Here is a 12,218-nt window from a genome sequence, read left to right as displayed (position 1 = left end):
CAGAAACCTATTGCTTTAGAAGATAAACAAAGTAGACAATAACACTATTTTATCATATTTCAGAATGGAAATCTATTTCCAATAACAATGTTTAAGTAAGTTCTGAAATCAGAAAGAAAATCAAGACACATCAATTTTTTCAATTATCAAATTTTTCAATTTATCAATTAATATTTATTTCTTAATGAAGTATAGTTGATTTACAATATTGTGTTAATTTCAGGTGTACAGCAAAGTGACTTAGTCACACATATATACATATACAAATGTGTATATATATATATATATATACACACACACACATTTTTAGATTATTTTCCATTATAGGTTATTACAAGATATTGAATATAGTTTCCTGTGTTATACAGTAAATTCTTGTTGCTTATCTTTAAGCAATAAGTATTTGTATATATAGTAGTATATACAGTATTTATATATATATAGTAGTATATATATAGTAGTTTTATATATAGTAGTTTGTATCTGTTAATCACATACTCCTATTTTATTTCTTCCTCCTTCCCCTGTGGTAAACATGTTTGTTTTCTATGTCTGTGACTCTGTTTCTGCTTTGTATATAGATTCATTTGTATTATTTTTTAGATTCCACATATAAGTGATATCATATAATATTTGTCTTTCTCTGACTTACTTCACATAGTATGATAATCACTAGTTCCATCCATATTTCTGCAAATGACAATATTACATTCTTTTTCATGGCTGAGTAGTATCCTGTTGTATATATATACCACATCTTCTTAAGCTAGTCATCTGTTGATGGACACTTTTGTTGTCTCCATGTCTTGGCTATTGTAGATAGTGCTACTATAAACATTAGGGTGCATGTATCTTTTTGAATTACAGTTTTCATCTTCTCCAGATATATGCCCAAGAGTGGGATTGCTGATCAGACGGTAGCTCTATTTTTGGTTTTGTAAGGAACCTCCATACTCTTTTCCATAGTAGCTGCACCAGTTTATATTCCCATCAACAGTGTAAAGGGGTTCCCTTTTCTCCACACCCTTTCCATCATTTATTATTTATTATTTTATTTTCTCCACACCCTCTCCAACATTTATTATTTGTAGACTTTTTTGATAATAGTCATTCTTTTTTAAATTTTATCAAATCTAGTTTATTTACAATGTTCTATTAATTTCAGCTGTACAGCAAAGTGACTCAGTTATACATATATGTGTTATTTCTTCATATTCTTTTCCTTTATGGTTTATCACAGGGTATTGAACATAGCTTCCTGTGCTATATAGTAGGGCCTTGTTTTTTATCAACCCTATATATACTAGTTTGCATGTGCTAATCCCAATCTCCCAATCCTTCCCTCCCCGCCGCCCCCCCCCCCCGGCCCCGGTAACCAGAGGTCTGTTTTCTATGTCTGTGAGTCTGTTTCTGTTTCATAGATGATAGTCATTCTGATCGATGTGAGGTGATACCTCATTGTGGTTTTGATTTGTGCTTCTCTAATAATTAGCAATGTTGAGCATCTTTAATGTGCCTGCTGGTCATCTGTGTGTCTTCTTTGGAGAGATGTCTATTTACATCTCCCCATTTTTTGATTTTTTTTTTTTGGAACATTGAGTGTATGAGCTACTTGTTTATTTTGCATGTTTATCCTTTGTTAGACACATCGTTTGAAAATACTTTCTCCCATTCACTGGGTTGACTTTTCCCTTTTTTGACGGTTTCATTTTTTGTGCAAAAACTTTTAAGTTTCATTAAGTCCCATTACCTCATTTACTGTGCCTTAGGAAGAAGATCTAAGAAAATATTGCTATGATTTATGTCCAATAATGTTTTGCCTATGTTCCTTTCTAGGAATTTGATGATGCCATGTCATAATTAGGACTTTAAAACATTTTGAGTTTATTTTTGTATATGGTATGACGGAACGTTCTAATTTCATTGATTTACGTGTAACTCTCCAGCTTTCCCAACACCGCTTGCTGAAGACACTGTATTTTCTCCATTGTATATTCTTGCCTCCTTTGTTGTAGATTAATTGACCATAGGTGTGTGGGTTTATTTCTGGGCTCACTCTCTGTTCCATTGATCTATATGTCTGTTTTTGTGCCAATACCACACTGTTTTGATTACTATAGCTTTGTAGTATTGTCTGAGGTCTGGAAAGGTTCTGCCTCCAGCTTTGTTCTTTTTACTCAGGATTGCTTTGGCAATTCTGAGTCTTTTGTGTTTCCATATAAATTTTAGGATTATTTGTTCTAGTTCTGTGAACAATATCATGGGTATTTTGATAGGGATCTGATTAAATCTACAGATTGCTTTGTGTTGTATGGCCATTTTAACAATACTGTTCCAATTCAAGAGCATGGAATATCTTTCAATTTCTTTGAGTCATCTTCAAATTCCTTTATCAAAGTTTTATAATTTTCAGCATATAGGCCTTTCAGCTCCTTGGTTAAGTTTGTTCTTAGGGATTTTGTTTTTTTGATGCAATTTTAAACAGAATTTTTTTTTAACTTTCTCTTTCAGGTATTTCATTGTTAGTGTAAAGAAATGCAAAAGGTTTCTGTATACAAATCTGGCATCCTGCTATCTTTCTGAATTCATCTTTAGTTCTAATAGTTTTGTTTTAGGGTTCACTATATAGAGTATCATGTCTGCAAATAATGACAGTTTTACTTCTTCCCTTCCAATTTGGATACATTTTATTTCTTCTTCTTGTCTGATTGTGGTGGCTAGAACTTCCAACACCATGTTGAACAGAAGTGGTGATAGTGGGCATCCTTGTCTTATTCCTTAATTTAGCAGGAATGCTTTCAGATTTTCACTGTTGAGTATTATGTGGGCTGTGGATTTGTTGTAAATGGCTTTTATTATGTTGGGGCATGTTCCCCCTACACTCACTTTGGTGAGAGTTTTATCATAAATGGAAGTTGAATTATGTCAAATGCTTTTTCTGTGTCTATTGTTTTCAGCCGTAATTTCTTCAAAAACAGTTTTGCTCCTCTTATCTCTCTCTCTTCTCCTGCTCAAACTCCTATTGGGCATGGTTTGGCATGCTTTATATTATGCCATAAATCTCATATGTTGCTTTAATTTTTTCATTTGTTTTTCTGTCTGCTGTTTTGACTGGGTGATCTCCATTTTTCTGTCTTTCAGATTATTTATCCTTCTGCTATTCTTTGCTTCTAGCTTGGTTTTTATCTTGGTAATTGACTTTTCTAATTTTGATTAGTTCCTCTTTATACTGTCTAGGTCCTTGTTACTATGATCTGCATTTCTATCCATGATCTTTGTTAATTATTTTATTAAGCATTTTATGACCTCCTCTTTGAACTCAGGTTCTAGTAGACTGGTGAGGTCTGCTACATTATCTGTTCTTTCAGGATATTTATCTTCTTCTTTTAATTGGAAGTTAGTTCTTTGCATTTTCATTTTATATAACGTTCTCTGTCTCTATGAATTTCGGAGAAATGGTTATCTACTCTGGTCTTGAATGGGTGTTTTTATATGTGAGTATCCCTGTGTAGAATGAACGAGTCCAATATTTTTGGTGAGAGGCCTGTTTTTGGTGTGGATGATGGCCATGTCTTTCCTCAGAGTTTGCTGGTCATTATCCCCTTGTTGGGGTTGTGATTGGTATTGTGGTGTTGTAGTGTCAACAGCCTGCACTGGATGTTGCACAGGGTCCCTTCTTTGATGTGTGGTTCTCACAGTCAGTTATGTTTCCCAGTATTTTGGGAGTGGTGTTATGTAGGAAATATCTTATCAGGTCCAGCCACACACTTCTGTCTAGTCACCAGATCTGTATGATCTAGGGATGTGTCCTATGTGGGCTGAGTCAGTCATTCTGTTGTGGGGGCTACTGTGGGCACACTGGTAGACATGGCTGTTCCTTGGCCAGTTGACTACGAGGCTCTGCCTCATACAGATGTTGCCGGTCTGCTGGTTTGTGAGACTAGTTCTATGTGGGGCTCACTGAAAGGCCTGGGAATCCCAGCGATGGTGCCAGCCTGCAGGTGGGCAGGTCCCAATACCTGGGTAGCTGGCTGGGGGACCGACCCAGAGTATAAAAGGGTTGGTGCTGGCCAGCTGGTGGGCAGAGTTGGTTTCCAGCCTGGCTGACTGTGGGCCTGTGTGGTCCTTGGGCTACTGCAGGTGAACTGTTGGGTTCCTTTTAATGAATGTTTACCTTTGCTAACTTTCTTGCTTGTTCATGTATTGTGTTTCTTACTTCTTTAAATTGTCTTTTTTTTGCAGTTTATCCTTTCTTTAAAACTGCTATTTTGAAATCTAACTAAAAATTGTATATTTCCATGTCTTTGTGTTTGTTTACTAGAAAATTATTGTTCTTTTGGAGATGTCATTTTTTTTCTTGTTTTTTTTTGGAATTGTGTGTCAATGTTTGTACATTTGAGGTAACAGTCACCTTCTTCACGTTTAGTAACTGTCTTCAGGTTAGAAATCCTTTTGTCAGTCCAGCCATACATTCTGAGGCTTTCTCAAACCTTGTATGAATACATTTTCTCCATGTATCTTGCTTCCATTTGTATCAGAATTCTTAAGCTTTTTTTTCTTCTCTTGATACTGCAAGGAGCCAAGCCAGCTGCCGATAGTTACTTTTATTTTCCTGAAGGTGGTGCTAGGGCTCAAGTTTGTTGTTTTTCCCTTGCAATGGTGAACAACTTTCTGTGTATGCCAACTTTCTAACAATATCTAAATATCCCCAATGCCACCAAAGTACACAGAAGAATCTGGCTTCAAATTGGTACTAGTGTGGGTATGGCATATGTTTTGCTGGCAGTGTCCATAGATGATTTGGGGGATCTGTGTATTAGGTTGCTCCATGACTCAAAGAGACTATCTAGTCCTGATTCACAGGGTTTTGCATATTTCACAGATCATATCAAGGTCTAGCTACCTATTATACAATGCACTAGATTGCAGACTTCTCTTGGGATATTCGGGATGAGGTTCTGGATTATAATACTCCCACAGAGGCACTTTTTTGTTTGGTAGACGAATTCTAGTATATGTTATTAAGGGGGTGGACAAAAACAAATGATGTCTTATGCCATCATGATCACGATGTCACTCTAACATAATTGTATTGCAGATTTTTTTTATTTTACCAGAAAAGGAAAAAAAGAGTTAGAACCAATGAATTAAGGTGACGGAATATAAAGTCAACACACAATAATCAGTTCTGTTTCTACACACTAACAATAAGCAATAAGAAAATAAAATTAAGAAAATAATTCCATTTACAATATTATCCAAAATAATTAAATTCTTAGGGATAATCAATGAGGCAAAAAGACATCGACAGTAAAAACTATAAAATATTGCTTTAAGAAATTAATAAAGACACCAGTAACTGCAAAGACATCTTGAGTCTATGAATAGAAAGATCTAAGATATCAATATTCATAAAGTGATTTAAAGAGTGAATGCAATTTACATCCAAAACCCAGTAAAACTTTTACAATTAGAAAAATCCATCCAAAATTCATATGAAATATGAAAGGACCCCGCATTTACCAAGGTTTCCCCCAAAATATAATATGTATATAATACAAAATTGACTCAAGCAGTTTGGAGGGTGAGAATTTCCATGGTCTGCCATCTGAAAATTTGAGACCCAAGACACCAAGTGATATAGTTTGAAAGGCTGAACACTAGATAGCCAGTGATCTAGATTCCAGTCGGAATATGATGACCTGAGAACCTGGACCACCAAAAGAAAAATGCTGATGCCCCAGGTGAAGTGTTAGAAAGAGAGCTAATGTTCCTTTCCTTCACATTTTTGTTCTGTTCAGGCCTTAAACAAATTGAGAGAGGCCAAACAACATTGGAGAGGGCAACCCTTTTTACTCCATCTACCATTCAGATGCTAATCTCTTCAGAAAACATCCACACAGATGCATCTAGGAATAATGTTCAAGTGGATATCTGTACATCAAACAATCTCATCAAGTTGATATATAAAATTAATTATCACAGAATCTGATAGGCTAAACCATTTTATTAAGAAACAAAGTTGGAGGTCTCACATTTCCTTAATTTAAAATCGACTACAAAACTACAGCAATCAAAACAGTCTGATACTGGCATTAATAAAAACATACAAACAAATAAGGTGGAATAGAAAGTCAAGTAATCCTTCTGTATATAATAAAATTACTTTTGACCAGAGCACTGAGACAATTCAATAGGGGAAAGGATGATCTTGTCAACAAATGTCTTTATGAAAACAAGATTTCTACATGTACAAAAATGAAGTTGGATTCATAACTTACACCATATATAAAAATTAACTTAAAGTTGATAAATGAGAGGAGGTCAAGATGGCAGAGTAGGAGTACATTAAACTCACCTCCACATGAACATAAAAAGTACATCTGCAAGTGGAGTAATTCTCACTGAAAACAAACTGATAGTGATGGAAAGACTCCTATACAACTAGAGTTGTAAAGAAAGATCTTTGTGCAGTTGGGTAAGAAGAGAAGGGAAGAGAATCAATTGGGTTGGGACCTGTGCTCCTAGGAGGGAATACAAAAGAGGAGTATTGCATGGGCTCAGAGATCTTCCCTGGGGAGTGAGCAGTTAGAACCACATATTCAGCACCCAGTCCTGGTGTCCAATGTGGGAAAGATGAGTCCCCTTTGGGGGTTTGAAAACCAGTGGTACTTACAGGAAGGCTATAATAAACCTAGCCATCACTTGTGAAGAATGTGTACATACTTGCTTTCTCCCAGGAAAAAGGTGGAAGAAGCAGATTGAAATTGCACAAGGCTCTGTCCAGTTTCCTGCAACTGTCACAGAATGCATACTGGCACATACTGAGATCCTACTCCAGTACCTCTTGATACAGTGCTGCTCCCCCATAGGCAAAGGTGTCATTGACTGGAGAAAATAGAGTGCACACTTAGAGGGAAAGAAACCAGCTCAGAACTGACTCTCAGCGTTTCTGCTTCAACACTTTGGATGAAGCAGAAAAAAAAAAAAAAGGATAGGAAAAAAAAAACCAGCTAACATCTGTCTCTGATTCTACACCTCCCATCTCCAGCCCTACCCCCCAACATGGTGATGACAGCTGTCAGCATACCCTGGGTTAAGACAATTTAATTCATATTCAGCACTCCCATCAAGGCCACTGGGAACATACAGAGTGCATAGGAATGCTCCCACTTATGGACATCCCTTCAAGACCAGAATAGGTAATTTTTCAGCTAATTTCAAAGTGACAGAGAAAGTTAAACAAAAGGAGAAAACAGAGGAATTGTTTTGAATGAAAGAACAAGAAAAAAAACTGAAAAAAACGACTAATGAAACAGAGATAAATACTTTTTCTGATAAAGATTTCAAATCATTAGTAATAAGAATGTTAAATGCACTTGGGAAACAATAGATGATCACACTGAGAATTTCAACAAGGAACTAGAAAACAGAAAAGAACCAGTCAGTGGTGAAGAGTAAAATAAGTGAAATGAAAAACACAGTAGAAGGAGTTAACAGCAGACTAAGAGATATAGAAGAATGAGTAAGTGATCTGGAAGATAGAATAATGGAAATCATCCAATCAGAAAAAATAAAAACAAATTAAAAACATGAGGACAGTTTGAGGGACATCTGGGACAACATCAAATATAATGACATTCACATTATAGGGGTCCCAGAGGAAGAAGAGAGAAAAGTATGGCTGAAACTTCCTGAACCAGAAGAAGGAAACAGATATCCAGGTACTGAAAGCACAGGGAGCCCCCAAAAGATAAAACCAACAGATACACACAAATATATATTTTAATTAAATTGGCACATTTAAAGATAAAGAGAATTCTAAAAGCAGCAATAGAAAAACAAAGATCCATATACAAGGGGATCCCCATAAGGCTATCAGCTGTTTTCTGTGCAGAAACTTGGCAGGCCAGAAGGGCACTGTACCACATATTTAAAGAAATGAAAGGGGAAAACCTGAAATCTAGGATACTCTACATAGCAAGATTGTCATTCAGAGTTGAAGGAGAGATAAAGAAATTCTCAGATAAGCAAAAACTAAAGGAGTTAATCAATACTAAACCAATCAGAAAAGAAGTGTTAATGGGTCTTGTATAAGTGGGGAAAAATGTTAGAAAAAGAAGTAAGAATTTATAGGAAAGAAAAAAATCTGACTACTATAAGCAAATATATAGCAAAAGCAGTGGATTTGTCACTTTAAAAAAACTAGTACCAATACTGATAGACACAAAAATTGTAAAATCAACTATTCCTACAATAATCAGTTAAGGAATAACTATGAAGATGTAAAATATGAGATCAAAAACACACAGCATGGGGAAGAGTTGTAAAAAGAATATTGATCTTTTAGAATATGTTTGAACTTAAATGACCATTGGTTTAAAACAAGTAGAAATAGTTATAGGTCAACATATATAAACCCCACAGTAACCACAAATCAAAAACCCACAATAGATACACAAAAACAAGAGAGAAAGGAAAACAAGCATACCACTAAAGAAAATCATCAAACCACTATGAAAGACTCTAAAAGAAGTAAATAACAGAGAACTACAAAAAAATAGAAAACAAGTAGCAAAATAGCAATATGTTCATACATATCAACAACAACTTTAAATATCAATGGATTAATGCTCATGAAACACATCTAGTGGCTGATTGGATAAAAAATGAAACTCATCTATATATTGCTAAAAAGAGACTCATTTTGGAACTAAAGACATACACAGAGATAAATTGAAGGGATGTAAAATATATTTCATGCAAATGGAAATAACAAGAAAGCTGGGGTAGCAAAGCTCATATAAGACAAAGTAGACTTCAAAGCAAAGTCTAGAATAAAAGCCAGAGGTCATTATATAATAATAAAGGGGTTGATACAAGAGGAGGATATAACATTTGTTAATATATATATATATGAACCTAATAAAGGAGCACTAAATATATAAAGCAAATATTAACAGACATAAAGAGAGAAACTGACAATAATACAGTAATAATTGGTGACTTTAACATCACACTTACAACAATGGACAGATCATCAAGGAAGAAAATCCATAAGGAAACAGTGGTCTAAATGACACATTAAAGCAGTTGGAATTAATAGATATCTATATGACATCCTACTCCAAAACAGAAGAATATACATGCTTTTCAAGTGCACATAAAACTTTCTCCAGGATATATAACACACTAGGGCACAAAAAAAATCAAAAAAAATTTAAATAGAAATTATATCAAGCATTTTTTTTCTAAACACAATTATATGAAACTAGAAATCCATTACAGAAAAATGGGAAATAAACAAACGTGGAGAATAAACAATGTGCTACTAAAAAAACCAATAGGTCAATGAAGAAATCAAATAAGAAATCAGAAAATACATTGAGACAAATGAAAATGGAAACACAACTTTCCAAAATCTATGGGAAGTAGCAAAAGCAGTTCTGTGGGAAGATTATAGTAATACAGGCCTACCTCAAGAAAGAAGAAAAATCTCAAATAAACAACCTAACCTATCATCTAAATAAATTAGAAAATGAAGAATAATCAAAGCCCAAAATCAGCAGAAGAAAGAAAATATTAAAGATCAGAGAGGAAATTAATAAAATAGAGAACAACAACAAAAAATAGGAAAAGATCAATAAAAGCAAGAGTTTTTTCTTTTTAAGTCAAATAAAATTGAGGAGTCTTTAGCCATATACTTAAAAAGAGAGAGAGGATTCAAATAAACAAAATAAGAAATGAAAGAGGAGTAATCAAAACTGATATCATAGAGATACAAAAATCAAAGGAGAATACTACAAACAGTTATATACCAACAAATTGGAAGACCTAGAAGAAATGGAAACATTTCTAGAAACATACAATCTTCAAAGACTGAACCAGGAAGCAACAGACAATCTGAACAGACTAAAGACTAGTGGTGAAATTGAATTAGTAATCAAAAAGCTCCCAGCAAACAAAAGTCCAAGAATGGACTGCTTTTCAGAGGAATTCTACAAAACATATAAAGAAGAGCTATTACCTGTTCTTCTCAAACTATTCAAAAAATTGAAGGAGACAGAGGACTCCTAAATTCATTCAACCAAGCTACAATTACCCTGATACCAAAATCACACAAAAACGCTACAAACAAAGAAAATTAGAGGCGAATTATCTCTTATGAATATAGATGCAAAAATCCTCAACAAAATATATGTAAACTGAATCCAATTATATATATATATATATAAAGGATCATACACCATGAACAATCAAGATTTATTTCAAGGATGTAAGGATAGTTCAATACCCACAGATCAATCAATTTGATACATGATATTAACAAAACAGGATAAAAATCACTTGATCATCTCAATAGACACATAAAAATCATATGACAAAATTTAACATCCATTCATGATAAAATTTCTCAGCAAACTTGTTGTACAGGGAATATATCTCAACAAAATAAAGTCTATTTGTGACACACCCACAGCTAAGATCATACACAATGGTGAAAAAAATATGAAAGCTTTTCCTCTAAAGTCAGGAACAAATGAAGAATGCCCACTCTTGCTACTCTCTTTAACATAGTATTAGAAGTCTTAGCCACAGAAAAGAAAAAGAAATGAAAGGTATCTAAATTAGAAGGGAAAAAAGTAAAACAGTCATTATTTGCAGATGGCATATACTATGTATAGAAAATTCTATGTATCAACCAAAAACTATTGGAACTAACAAACAAATTCAGTAAATTTGCAGAATACAAGATTAATATACAGAAATCTGTTGATTTCCTATATAATAATAATGAACTATCAGAAAGAGAAAGCAACAAAACAATCCCATTTAAATCAAATAATAAACATAAAATACCTAGAAATAAACTTAATCAAGGATCTGAAAGACCTATACTCTGAAAAGTATAAATTATTGATGAAGGAAATTGAAGATGATACAAGTAAATTAAGATATCCCATGTTAATTTATTGTGAGAATTCATATTGTTAAAATGTCTATACTACTCAAAGCAATCTTCATTATTTAATGAAGTCCCTATCAAAATACCCAGGACATTTTTCACAGAACTAGAGCGAATAATCTTCAAATATATATGGAACCACAAAAGACCACAAAGAGCCAAAGCAATCTTGAACAAACAACAAACCTGGGTTTATCACACTCCCTGACTTCAGAATGTACACAAAAGCTACAGTAATGAAAACACTATGGTACTAGAACACATAGATCAATGGAACAGAATAGAGAGCCCATAAATAAATCCATGCACTTATGGTCAGTTAAACTATGACAAAGTAGACAAGAATATAGAATGGGGAAAAGAAAGTTTCTTAAGTAAATGGTGCTGGGAAAACTGGACAGCTACAGGTGAAAAAAATGAAATTAGAATATTTTCTCACACAGTATACAAAAGAAAAACCTCAAAATGGATTAAAGACATAAATATAAGCCAGGAAATCATAACAAATATAGAAGAAGCATAGGCAGAATACTCTGAAATAAATCATAACATTATTTTTTTTCATTTTTCTTCCTAAGGCAAAGGAAACAAAAGCAAAAATAAACAATTTGGACCTAATTAAATGTAAAAGCTTTTTCATAGCTACAAAAAAAAATTGACAAAAGAGAAGACAATCTAGTGAATGGGAGAAAATATTTGCAAATGATATGAACAATAAGGGGCTAAAATTGAAAATATATAAACAGCTTATACAACTCAGTATCAAATAAAACAAACAACACAGTTAAAACTGAGCAGATGATCTGAATAGACTTTTTCCAAAGAAGACATATATGGCTAATAGGTACATGAAAATTTGCTCAACACCACTAATCATCAGGGAAATGCAAGTCAAAGCCATAATGAGATATCACATCATACGTTTCTGAATGGCTATCGTCAAAAAGGCTGCAGATAATAAATGTTGGTGAGGATGCAGAAAAAGGAACCATAGATCACTGTTGGTGGGAATGTAAATTGGCATAGTCACTATACAAAATATTATGGAGGTTCATCACAAAACTAAAAATAGAACTACCATATAATCCAGCAATTCCACGGCTGGGTATTTGTCCAACAAAAAAGAAAACACTATTTGAAAAGAGAAATGCAGCCCAATGTTCATAGCAGCATTATTTATGATAGACAAGGTGTGGAAGCAGCCTAAGTGTCCATCAACATATGAATGGATAAGAAAGATGTGATACACACA

This window comes from Delphinus delphis, chromosome 3 (genome assembly GCF_949987515.2).
Source record: "Delphinus delphis chromosome 3, mDelDel1.2, whole genome shotgun sequence".
Classification (NCBI taxonomy): Eukaryota; Metazoa; Chordata; class Mammalia; order Artiodactyla; family Delphinidae; genus Delphinus; species Delphinus delphis.
Note: the sequence above shows the minus strand (reverse complement) of the source record.